The 12,500-nt window shown below is 38.4% G+C and overlaps 1 protein-coding gene across 1 annotated transcript in view; it reads right to left on the bottom strand.

The window, feature by feature from the left end:
• Nucleotides 1-12,261, bottom strand: part of LOC127418096 (cytokine-dependent hematopoietic cell linker) — a 51,677-nt gene extending 39,416 nt beyond the window's left edge. Inside the window, exon 1 of the mRNA XM_051658481.1 lies at nt 12,171-12,261. The gene's annotated coding sequence lies outside the window, so the exon portion shown is untranslated. The remainder of the gene's footprint in view (nt 1-12,170) is intronic.
• Between the last annotated feature and the right edge of the window lie 239 nt (nt 12,262-12,500).

Genomic DNA, 12,500 nt, shown 5'->3' with positions numbered 1-12,500 from the left:
ATGTTAATCAATCAAAACCACGCTATTGTTCAGGTAGAACTATTCTTTCGACCACTAAAGATAGTTTCACTAATAATCTTCCAGAATTATCTCAAATACTCAGTAAGCCAAAATGTCTAGAAGAACTTGATGTAATAACAGAAAATATAAATACAGTCTTCTCTAGCACTCTTGATAGTGTCGCCCCCCTTCGATTAAAGAAAATTAAAGAAAAAAGCACCACACCATGGTACAATGATCACACTCATGCTCTCAAGAGAGCAGCTCAGAAAATGGAGCACAAGTGGAAGAATACAAAATTAGAGGTATTTTGCGGTGCATGGAAGAATAGTGTCTGTAGCTACAGACAGGCACTAAAACAGACTCTTTACAGACAGGCTTTGTACAGACCCCCGTTCAAGATGCTGATGCAAAAACGCATTCTAGCGAGCGTCCGGCATCAAGATTGGTTCGCGGAGGTAGACCTGAAGGATACGTACTTCCACGTCTTGGTCTTACCTCGACACAGACCCTTCCTGCGGTTTGCCTTCAAAGGCCAGGCATACCAGTACAAGGTCCTCCCCTTCGGCCTGTCCTTGTCCCCTCGCATATTCATGAAGTTCGCAGAGGCAGCCCTTGCCCCGCTAAGGGAAGTGGGCACCCGCATCCTCAACTATCTCAATGACTGGCTAATCCTAGCTCACTCTCGAGAGTTGCTGTGCACACATAGAGACCTCGTGCTCCGGCACCTCAGCCGACTGGGGCTTTGGGTCAACTGGGAAAAGAGCAAACTCTCCCCGGTTCAGAGCATCTCTTTTTTCGGTTTGGAGTTGGACTCAGTCTCGATGACAGTGCGCCTCACAAACGAGCGTGCACAGTCAGTGCTGAACTGTCTGAAGGCGTTCAGATGGAGTTCAGCGGTTCCACTGAAACTTTTTCAGAGGCTCCTGGGGCATATGGTATCCTCAGCGGCGGCTTGGGTTGATGCATATGAGACCGCTTCAGCACTGGCTTCAGACTCGAGTTCCAAGATGGGCATGGCGCAACGGGACACATCGCGTGGCCATCACGCCGATCTGTCGCTGCCTCTTTAGCCCTTGGACCGACCTTGCATTTCCATGGGCAGGGGTTCCCCTAGAGCAGATCTCCAGGCACGTCGTGGTTACAACAGACGACTCCAAGATGGGCTGGGGCACCGTATGCAATGGGCACACAGCCACCGGCTCCTGGACTGGCTCACAACTGCGATGGCACATCAACTGCCTAGAGTTGTTGGCAGTTCTGCTCGCCCTGCGGAGGTTTCGGCCATTGATCCAGAGCAAGCACGTGTTGGTCCGGATGGACAACACAGCGATGGTAGCGTACATCAACCGCTAAGGCAGTCTATGCTCCCACTGCATGTCTCAACTCGCCCGCAGTCTCCTCCTCTGGAGTCAGCAGCGCCTCAAGTCACTACGAGCCACTCACATAAGGAGACAATGGTATGAAAAAGTGCTGTATCACAAAATTTCACTAGCATCAGAATAGTATTCAAAACAGAATAAAGTGCAACAGGAAATTTTTTATTTATTTATTTATTTTAATGACTGGTTAAGTGCTCATGGAAAAGCTGTGTTTTTAGTCGTTTTTGGTTGCATACCAGCTCCTTTTATACCCATATGTCCGGGGGAGTGGCATGCAAATTCCACTCGCCAATTCTCATTGACCTTTTTTAAAAAAAGCAGGGGTGTTTTGGGCTCCCAAGAGTGACCCCTAGTGTCACTACATTGACACAACGTCGAGTGAGTGACAGATAGGGAACAAAAGTTAAATATGGAGTGCCACAGGGATCAGTTTTAGGACCTCTGCTTTTCTCCTTATATATGCTTCCCCTGGAAGATATTATCAGGAATCATGGAATAAGTTTCCACTGTTATGCCGACGATACCCAACTTTATATTTCTTCTAAATCCGATGAAATTTCACAATTTTCCAAATTAGCAGTGTATCAATGAAATCAAAGATTGGATGGCCGGAAATTTCCTTCTACTCAATTCTGACAAAACAGAAGTACTAATTATTGGACCAAAAACCTCTAAAAACAAGCCGCTAAAATATAATTTGACTCTCGATGGATGTACTGTTACATCGTCTTCTACAGTGAAGAACTTAGGTGTTATATTTGATACCAATCTGTCCTTTGTAAATCACATTTCCAATGTTTGTAGAACAGCATTCTTCCACCTCAGAAATATTGCCTGCCAGATCCAGCTCTGTTCCTGCTTGGTGTTGGACTCCACTGCTATGTGTCTTTAAGTGATGACGACAAACTACACCAGTGCGAGCCAGATATCAATTCAGTCTTTTGACTTCAGAGGATGAACTGATGCCAACTCCAACTGTAAGACATTGGATACTTCATATGCCACTGCCTCAACCTTAGACTTAAGATAGACCTCACCGAACCTCACCGAAATGACCTGCAGGTTGAACTGTGATGCTCCTCATTGATCTCTGCCTGCATCACCTTTGTCTATTGATGGACTACACTCTTATAATGGAATACACAGACTATCAATTAATTGCCAACAAAAGCCTTCATCAGCCAACTAACAAAGACAATGCATCAATGTGAACTTCTGCAGTTAATCCAGGATGAACTTCAAAGACATTAGTCATTAATCTTACAGTTCATACTAAATCTGTTTAAACACTGACCCTTAACACTTACTTAGTTTAATAATTTAAACCATGACTTGCACTGCACATAAATAACTAATATTGTCATTATATTCATGATGTTAGTCCGAGGGGAACTGGCCCCCACAGTGAGTCTGGTTTCTCTCAAGGTTATTTTTCTCCATTAATCAACATCTTATGGAGTTTTGTGTTCCTTGCCACAGTCGCCTTCAGCTTGCTCACTGGGGTTATAAATACAAAAATTATTTAATTAGTTATTTTTATACACAATTTACAATTACACAATAATGACTTTATAGATTTTACAGTTCCAGTTTCTGTAAAGCTGTTTTGAAACGATGTGTGTAGTGAAAGGAGCTACACAAAAAAAAATTACTTGACTTACACAGATGCGGTCAGTAAGTGATTTTATGACAGTAAAATCATGTTAACACACATATTGTTTATGTGTTGTGTCTATACTTTTGAAACAGTGAGTATTTTAATGTTTACAGATTGACCCCATTGACTTCCATTGTAAGTGTCTGACTGGAACACACATTTAAAGAAAAGGAGGGACGAGTCGAAATTAATATTTTGTGGTAATCAGTATTATGCCACAAATGCTGTCGATTGAGATTCACTTGTATTGAACCCAGAATATTCCTTTACTATAGCCACACAATTTATTCAACATGAGATAAATTGTTCTTAGTGAAGTTTCTTATGTTCAGTTTTAATTCTGTTATAGACTTCAGTAACAAGACGAGTGAATCAGAGAGTATTAATGTCCTCTTGAAATGAATGTCAATCCCCTCAATTTTACCAACAAAACACCTGACGCAAATCACTCCAAAATTTCTTGTTTCCTTCCTCATTATCACTTTAAAGAGATCATATCTGGAGGAATAAAATATTCCTTGATCTTTACAGATAAAAGTTTTCACTGTGCTGTGAACTTTCAGAATTCAAAACTTCCTCTTCAGTCCAAAAAGAGCATTTATTGAAACTAAACTGCAAAAACCACAGATCATTTTATGAATCTGTCACAAAATGATGCAGCTGCACAACAATGCTGTTATTGGATGATACAGCAGTTGAAAACTGTACTGAACCTGCCAGTAAACCCGCAGCTTGTGTGTGAACACAGCAAAACACTGTTACCCATTTAAAATGTCAAGAAAGCATTTACATAGAACACTTAAAGACACAGCACCAAAAAAAAAAAAAAAAATGTCCTATTTTGTCACGGTCCTGTCACTCTGTCGGTCTGGCTTTTTGTATGGCAGGATCGTGACATCATCATCTTGTGTTTTGTTTTCTGTCTTTGTGTGAACGCACGTCTTCAGTTGTGAATTCCCTGCCGTGCACTCCTCGGTTGGTCTCATGTTTCATGTTCGGAGCATGGTGTCTGGATCCTGACTTCCCTCTCTGATTCGGTTTTGGTTGGTGTCGGGATCTGGACACACATGCTCCATGTTCTGTCTGTTATTGGCGTGAGTGCATTGCGCTTATGTCATCTTGGCAGCATGCACTCACGTCAATCGTTTATGTCTGTCTCTCGCGACCACGGATGTGCTTTGCGTTGCGCTTGCATTGTGCTGCGTGACCGGGTCACGAGCTGTCTTCACGTTGTGCTGAGGTTCGGCCACTTCAGTCTGAGGTGTCGGGTTTGTGTGTGGCCGAACTCTCGCACAGGTGTCCTGTCTTGTTTTGTCGCCTGTTGCATGCATTGCGTGGTGTTTGCCTCGCTTTGTCTAGTGTGAGAATGCATGGCATTGCTTTGTTAGCATTGCCGTGCATTCTCTCGTCTTATCTGTCGGCTGGCATGAGCGCATGTTGCCTGTTGTCTTGGCAATATGCGCTCGTGCCATTCAGGTGTTTGTGTCTTGTGAGAGCACATGGCTTTGTTTCTGTGTTGCCATGCGTCTCTCAGTCTTATGTCATACCCCGCCTCCTTGTTTGCTTATGATTAGTTCATTAGTCACACCTGCCCTGCTTGTTAACCTGTTTGATTTCTCTTCCTATTTTAGTCTCCTCGTGTGTGCTGTCCAGTGCCAGTTCGTCTTGTTTCATGATTCATGTCGGTCTTAAGTTGGTCCAGTTTCTTGTAAGCCAGTTCCGGTTGGTCCTGGACACAGTTTGTCTGCCCCCAGCTCAGCTTCAGTGGGTTTCCAGCCTTGACTGTGTGCTTTTTGTTAATTTTTGCTTGAATAAATTCCCTTGGTTTTTATTCTGCATTTGGGTCCTGCCTCTGACTCTCTGCTATTCATGATACTATTTAATCTAAGGGTCGAGAGAGGGTAGAAAATAGTCATAAAATACTAAATTCACTGTTTTTGTTGCAAGAAACCTCAACAAACATTCTAAATGGACCTCGTAGAAAATATGAAATGATATGATAGAACCCATGAACTTCTATGTGACATTACTGATCTTATATATTTAATGCTTAATAACTCCATCATATCCATGTGGTTTTTGCTTCAGCTGCTGCTGATGGTGCACATATCCACAGAAACTAATTTTAGCATATGAAGTTCTCTTTGGTTTCCTGTCATCTCCTGCCGTTTCCTGTTTCATAACGACAGCTGAGAGCGTAAAACACTCAACACAAAATTACACAAACACCAGAATACCAATTCAAACGTCAATTTTACATCTTCTGAAGAAAATATGAGTGGTGTTGTTTACCTGTGCAAAACTCACTGCCACAATGCTAGTGTTGCTATGAGTCATTCTTAGCATGTTGCTATGCGGTTGCTAGGGTATAATGGGTGAAACGAGTTGCACCAGCCATGCATAATTTACAATTTAGACTAGAACTAATTTAGAATTTACACACTGCTAAATATTTGGGTGTTGTACCATTAAACTTAAGTGAAGCGTATCCCGACAGAGTCCCTCTTTCAATATGGGATTTTTTCAGGTGAAAATGGTTAGTGTGATCTGTTAGTAAAGTAACAGTACACCTCTGATTTGAGGGATCATTCGTGCCTGTAACAGGACAACTGAAACACACACACTAAACATTATAGCATACATTAGTAATAGTGGTGCTGGACACTAATAACATTTCTATCTCTCTCATTTCAGATTCAATTTATTGAATTATTTTCAATAATTGCTAATCAAAAGAATCTTTTATTTTGAATGTGTGTGGATGCTACATGTGATGTCTCATTCTGATCTCGTGTGTGCTCAGATAGTTCTCATTGGGTCACAGGTGCTTCATTTTGATTTAGATTTGCTTCAGCTCTAAAAACCCGTCAGAATCATTATTGAGCAGTTCATGTCTTATGTCTCTATGATAATAATGTCCAAATGGAGTTTAAAATGAAAGTTCAGAAGTCTGACTGTATATTATTACACACTTGCAATCTTCATCATACATTTGTAATACAGAGTAAATTAATTAATTTGTAATATATATTAATAATCATATACATTTTATATATATATATATATATATATATATATATATATATATATATATATATATATATATATATAAAATTCTTTTTTTTTTTTTACAAAAAATACTTGGTTTTTAATTTAGAATAATTAATAATTAACACACTTTTGTTGGAGAATGATGACATTTAATGCAAAACATTACTGACTGGTTTGTCATTTTCAACCAGTGAATACTGATGCTTCCAAGAATATCACAAGTCATTCACAATTTCAACAAATCCAGAATTTGCAACAAGTTCAAAACATGGAAAATACAACTTAGAAAACCATTCAGTTGTCAGTTAAGGCATAAGAACACATGCACAATTTCAAGAAATGTAAAATGCACTGACAGAAGCAACACTGCCGGCCTCACTCAGACTCCAGATCAGCAGCACATCCTTATCTAAATATAGATCAGCTATCAGTCATTACAGCCAATCAGGAAGTTGTAAAAGTGCTGTTTATGTCGAAAAAGGGACTGACTTTGACTTAATTGACTAACTGTTATTTAGTTAGTTGTCTGATCTGTAAGTGATTGAGCAGACCTGTGATGATGTCATTTGAAATGGTTGCACAGGATTGAATTGCATACAACAGTATAAGGATGTCCTGCTGATCAGTCATAACTGTTACCCAGTAAATTAACGACTAGCAAAGCTTAATGACAGTTTTTCATCCAATTGTTCCTTTTGCCATCTCTTTGAAGAAACAGTTGACCACCTCTTTTGGAATTGTGTTTACTGCAGTGTTTTGGATGGACTTTTCAAATTTTGTATAAAGGAATTTATCCCCAAGATAGTGTATTATCCAAAAATTGGTATTTTTGGTGAATCTTTGAAATTAGACCCTCTTTATGTAAATTTAAACTTATTATTTTTTTGGCAAAATTGTATATTCATAAATGTAAACTGTCAAAGAAAGTGGCTGCTTTTTTATTTTCCAGAAAGATGTTGAACTATATTTAAATTCCTTAAAGAACTCTTTAAAATGTGATAGATAATAATACTCTTTTATGGTGTGCTACTTATAAGATAATATAGGTGCTTTGTCTTTATTTTTTATTTTTTTGTAACCCTCCTGGTACATTTTGTTTTATATTGCAATACAAAAAAAATAAATAAATAAAAGTGAGTTCAAAATGGCGGATTAAAAAATTATATTTTTTTTACACACAACAGTAACACAACTAGAACTCCTTATTTAAACATGACTAGAACCAAACCCATTGAAGCCACTATAATCACTCCAAACTAAAGTTCATTGAATTTCACACAAATTTGTCAAATTAATTTCATAATCTCCTGAATTCAGATTTAATTTCTCACAGGCCTTTTGCATTTATCTGATGTCACTATTACATTTTTTTTTTTTTTTTTTTTTTGGTTATTAACAGTTATTATTGATTCCATACATAAATCATACCAACATAACATAAAATACGGAATCAATGATATACATTAAACCCCTCCCCCTGAACATTCCCCCACATCCCCCACCCAACACAAACACACTACTGTGGTCACCAACAATTAGAACATAATAAATAAACATAAAAAAAAGATATACTTTCAAACAACATCATCTATTCTAGAATAAATTTTATCGACTGATGAAAAAATGTATAGTCCCTACCAGATAGGTTCAAAAGTCTCCAAATATCTGTAAGATTTTTACACATCCTGTGAAGTGTCTATGTTGCTCTAGGGGGCTTACACACTTTTGCTTCACTATGATCAAGCACTGAGTCCATCAAAAGATTAAAGTCTCCTCCCAATATTATATCATGAGGGGTGCCAGTGGCTTGCAGCATCCCTTCAAGATCTATAAAAAAGCCCTGATCATCAATGTTAGGTGCATAAATATTAGCCAAAATCAACCTTTGCCCTTGAATTTCAGCTAAAACAATAATTACTCTTCCTGATTTATCTTTAGTCTGTTTAAAAAATTTTAATTGTAGATGTTTACTTATCAGTGTAATGACTCCCCTGCTCTTACTTGAGCCATCACTAAAGAAAACATGTCCACCCCATATCTTCCCATATTTTTCAGCTTCCTGCAGGGAGAGATGTGTTTCTTGAAGAAACAATATATCATATTTCTTACGTTTAAGAAATGAAATAACTTTCCTTCTTTTTATGGGGTGCCCCAACCCATTCACATTCCATGTGGAGAGAGACAATCCACTCATATTAACATTTGACATTTTGACAAAAATTAGATTGTGTGTCAAAAATAAAATTATAAAGACCACATTCCAACATTAGGGCAATATCGAGTTCCCCCAGAACCAAACAAACAGAAAAAAGAAAAACTTGTGCATTATCCCTGCACACGACAGCGCCAATCGACGTCCATCCCTCTAAACTCAAACAGTCCATGTACGCCTACAAGAGTCCCCGTGACAACTTTGCCATTGGATTTCTCAAGTCCAGTAATTCTATACAGATTTTGAGAGAGAGAGAATTACACAACAGAAATTAATCTATTAAACAAACTCCAGCCAATAGGTGGAATAAACATAAAAATCGTGCAGATTGCCCCGAAGGTGTGTTCCTCCACAAAACAAACTCCAGCCGCTAGCAGAACCAGCACACACACACACACACACACACACACATGTTCCTCAGGCAGTCAAATTAATGTTCAGTGAGCCGGTCCATTCGGTCGTTACACGAATGCAACACATGCCCTAATCACTGCAGTGTCCTAAAAGAAATATTCCACAAAACAAACTCCAGCCAACAGGATGCATAAGCACCAAGAATGTGCAGATTCATCCACAACTGTCCCGAGGGAATGCTGCTACACAAAACAAACTCCAACCGCTAGGCAGAACCAACACAAAAAGAAATGAAAAAAGCACCCATTTTCCTCGGACAGTCAAGTGAATGTTCAGTGAGTCAGGCCCACTAGGCAGCAACATGAATATCACCAAATGGTTTACTCACTCCAATGTTTTTATGAAGGACAATGCTTGCTGTGGGCATGTAAATATTTTACAGCCATCCATAGCATCTATTCTCAACTTGGCCAGGAACATCAGTGCAAAAGCAATCTTCCATTGATGTAAGAGTTTCTTGCATTCCTTGAATCGATCACGTTTCTCTCTTGTCGAATTCACAAAATCTGGGAACAAGAAAATGCTGTGGAAATCTTTCCTTTACTCCTCGCCTCGTGTATCACAAGATCTTTATCGGTTGGCCAGAATTGATTGGGGCCTGCCTCCCTCAGCGGATCTCTGAGCCAGAACTCTGTGAGCTCACTCGATTTCCAACTTATGGCCTGTTATGTCGAGCAGACTCGGAAAGAGGTCGTCCAGGAATTTCACCATATCTCGGCCTTCCTCATGCTCAGGAACTCCAACAATTCCGACTTTGTTTCGTCGATTACGATTCTCCAGATCCTCCGATTTTTGCCAGATGCATTCCAAATCCACCTTGGTCGCTAGCAGATTAGCAGCTAATTCCCTCTCCGATGACTCCAGATAATCAATCCATTTCTCGACATCCGACACTCTTGTAGCCATCCCAGTGAATTTCGTCTCCATGGAAGTGATCGATCGACGTATTACAGCAAGATCCTCCAAGTCAGCATGACCTTCATCATCAATTCACACCGGATTTCTTTCAGCTCACCATCTGAATTGAGTCCGGAGCTTCCGGCCTGCCGCTGAGGGGAATCAGCCCGAGCACGTAAGTGTCTTTTAATATCTCCAGAGCACGAGAATTTTGAATTCTTTGACATATTGTCTTTCCAAAACCATGAAGGATCAGGGTGTGTCGAATCTCACCGGTTTATGACACAAACATTATTAAAACTAGCAAAGTGCGCAGAGCTCGCTGTTCACACGTCCGACCCTCACATGGCGCCCATGAGACCCCCCACTATTACATTTGTGACACTTATTAGACAAAAACATTAAGGCATGATTTCCAAAAACGTTTTTCAATGAAGCTGTTCACTGGGGACTTTTATTTGATGACAGAGAATACAGCATGATTTTCTGTAAAGCTGCTTTGAAACTGTACAAATAATCAAGACTATTCCAGCATAATACAAAAGATTAGCATAAACTTGCCATTGAGCATCTTAGCAAGATATTTTTAAGCAGTTGTGAGTACTGTCTTCTCTGTTGATTTGATGATGAACTATGTTACTAATGTGGAACTGTAAATACACAATAGAGGTCAGAGGAATTGAGGCGCTTCACACATTTACATCTGGCCATACCACACTGACATTTCAGTCATAGGACCATAAAAACACATTAAATATAAAAATAGAGGTGCATAAAGCTATTCACACTATGAGGATGCACAGACACACAATGCAGAAAACAGCAACACAAACACATCACACAGATGCTCACTCAGTTTGTAAGATAAAACGTTTTGTGCAGCCGAAACTATTAAACAGAACTGCAGAGATGATGAGTGTTTCAAACATGAGTCGCTCACTCGCAAAGGCAAAACACAGAAAACACATATTTTGTCAAAATTAAGCGGTGCTGTATAAAGCTTTCAGTCAACATACTTGAGTAAAAGTAAAGGAGCTTTTGTGAAATCACAGTAACTGCTATTAAATGTACTTAAGTTTTAAAAGTGGATGTCACAAACAATGACCAGCTGATAATAGTCATAACAGATTAAAGAGTTTACCAATATTACAGTTATCAAAAACTATTTACAGGCCATCAGTGAATGCAGATTTAGGATTATTTTCATGTTATGTTTAGGCTGAAGACTGAATGTCATGAAATGTGTGCATATGTACTGTATATATGTGAATATTTCTCAGGATGAATTTATTTCTGAAAGTTAATTTCTGATACATACCTTCAAGTCTTGGCTACAAAAAAAAAAAAAAAAAGAAAAAGATCTATTGAACATTTTCACCATTATTGTCCTGGAAAATGATGAGCTTCACACTCTATGGGGTAAGTTGTCACAATGGAACCTGCCATTAAACCAGTGACGTGGGTTTCATGTAAACATTGGGAAATGACGGGGGACAAAAGGGCATGAAACAACAAAATTGGAAAACGCATCATACAAAAAATAAAAAATAATAAAAAATAAAAAATGATATATATATATATATATATATATATATATATATATATATATATATATATATATATATATATATATAATAAAAAAATGTATGATGTGTTTTATATATATATATATATATATACACACATACCTAAACCTTGTTTAGGTCAACAAATATTGCAATTAATAAATGTGATAAATTTATGACTGTTAAAACATGTGACAACATGCTTTCATGAAAAAAATCTTTGTCTTAAGAACACATAAAAATCTGCCTTCATACTATAGTTGAATCTTGTCTGAATGGATGTCAGTGTGTTTGGATTATACTCACTTTTTTACACAACAGCTTTAATACATTTTTTGTAGGGTAAAATTCACAAAATTGATTCAGATTTAAGAGTGTTTTGAACTAGATGTTTGAAACCAATATACAAAACTATGTGAGAATAACTCCTAAAGACAATAATTTTAAAGACATGATTTTAAATCATGTTATTCACTTAAACTGCACAGTGAGGACTTTAAGACATTACAGCATTATTTTCTGTAAAGCAATATACAAATAAAAATGATTTGACTTGATATCTTATTGTTCCTGAGATTTAACCCTTGTGACAACTTCCCCATGAGACAACTAGCCCCGGTCTCTACTATATATTTATATACAATCTTGTCTTAATTTTTAACATTTTAATCCACACTGTAAAAATGAAAAGATACTTGAGGTAGCGTTTGTGGTTCCTCAGACGTCACACCTGCAGAACCCTCTGGAGATCCTGCTGTCAGATCGTTTCTCTAATGATAACTGAACGGGTGTTTGGAGGATCTACAGAGGGTTCTGCAGTGTGCTGACTCCAGTATCTTCTACTCAAATGTGTTTTCTTTCTCTGGAGCTGCAGAAACTGCATTCAATCACTGCATTAGTGCAAACATTTCAACAGCTCACATTGAATCCACACTTTCAGCTAACAGACTGTGAAGGGATGGTTGATACAGACAGACAGTAAAACATCTTACCTGCTTGACTTGACTGTAGCATGAAGGGTTTGTGTTAGTCTGGCGGTGTGTGTGTGTGTGTGTGTGTGTGTGTGTGTGAGACTTCTTAACTTACTTCCTGTGTGATTAACATCAGAACTGCTCTACATCCACTGATCACCATCACCCCGCCCTCTATTTTCATTTCATTTTTATTTGTATAGTACTTTTCACAGCACAGATCGTTTTGAAGCAGCTTTACAGAAAATCATGTCTTAATGTCTTAAAAACTCTGTTATAAGAGTCACTTCATGCATCTTGGATTTATTTGTGCTCTGAGCTCAGATACATGTGAACTGCCTGAAATTGACA

This window comes from Myxocyprinus asiaticus, chromosome 27, assembly GCF_019703515.2.
Source record: "Myxocyprinus asiaticus isolate MX2 ecotype Aquarium Trade chromosome 27, UBuf_Myxa_2, whole genome shotgun sequence".
NCBI classification, from domain to species: domain Eukaryota; kingdom Metazoa; phylum Chordata; class Actinopteri; order Cypriniformes; family Catostomidae; genus Myxocyprinus; species Myxocyprinus asiaticus.
The sequence above is the reverse complement of the archived record's forward strand: the minus strand, read 5'-3'. Positions and strand labels throughout refer to the sequence as shown.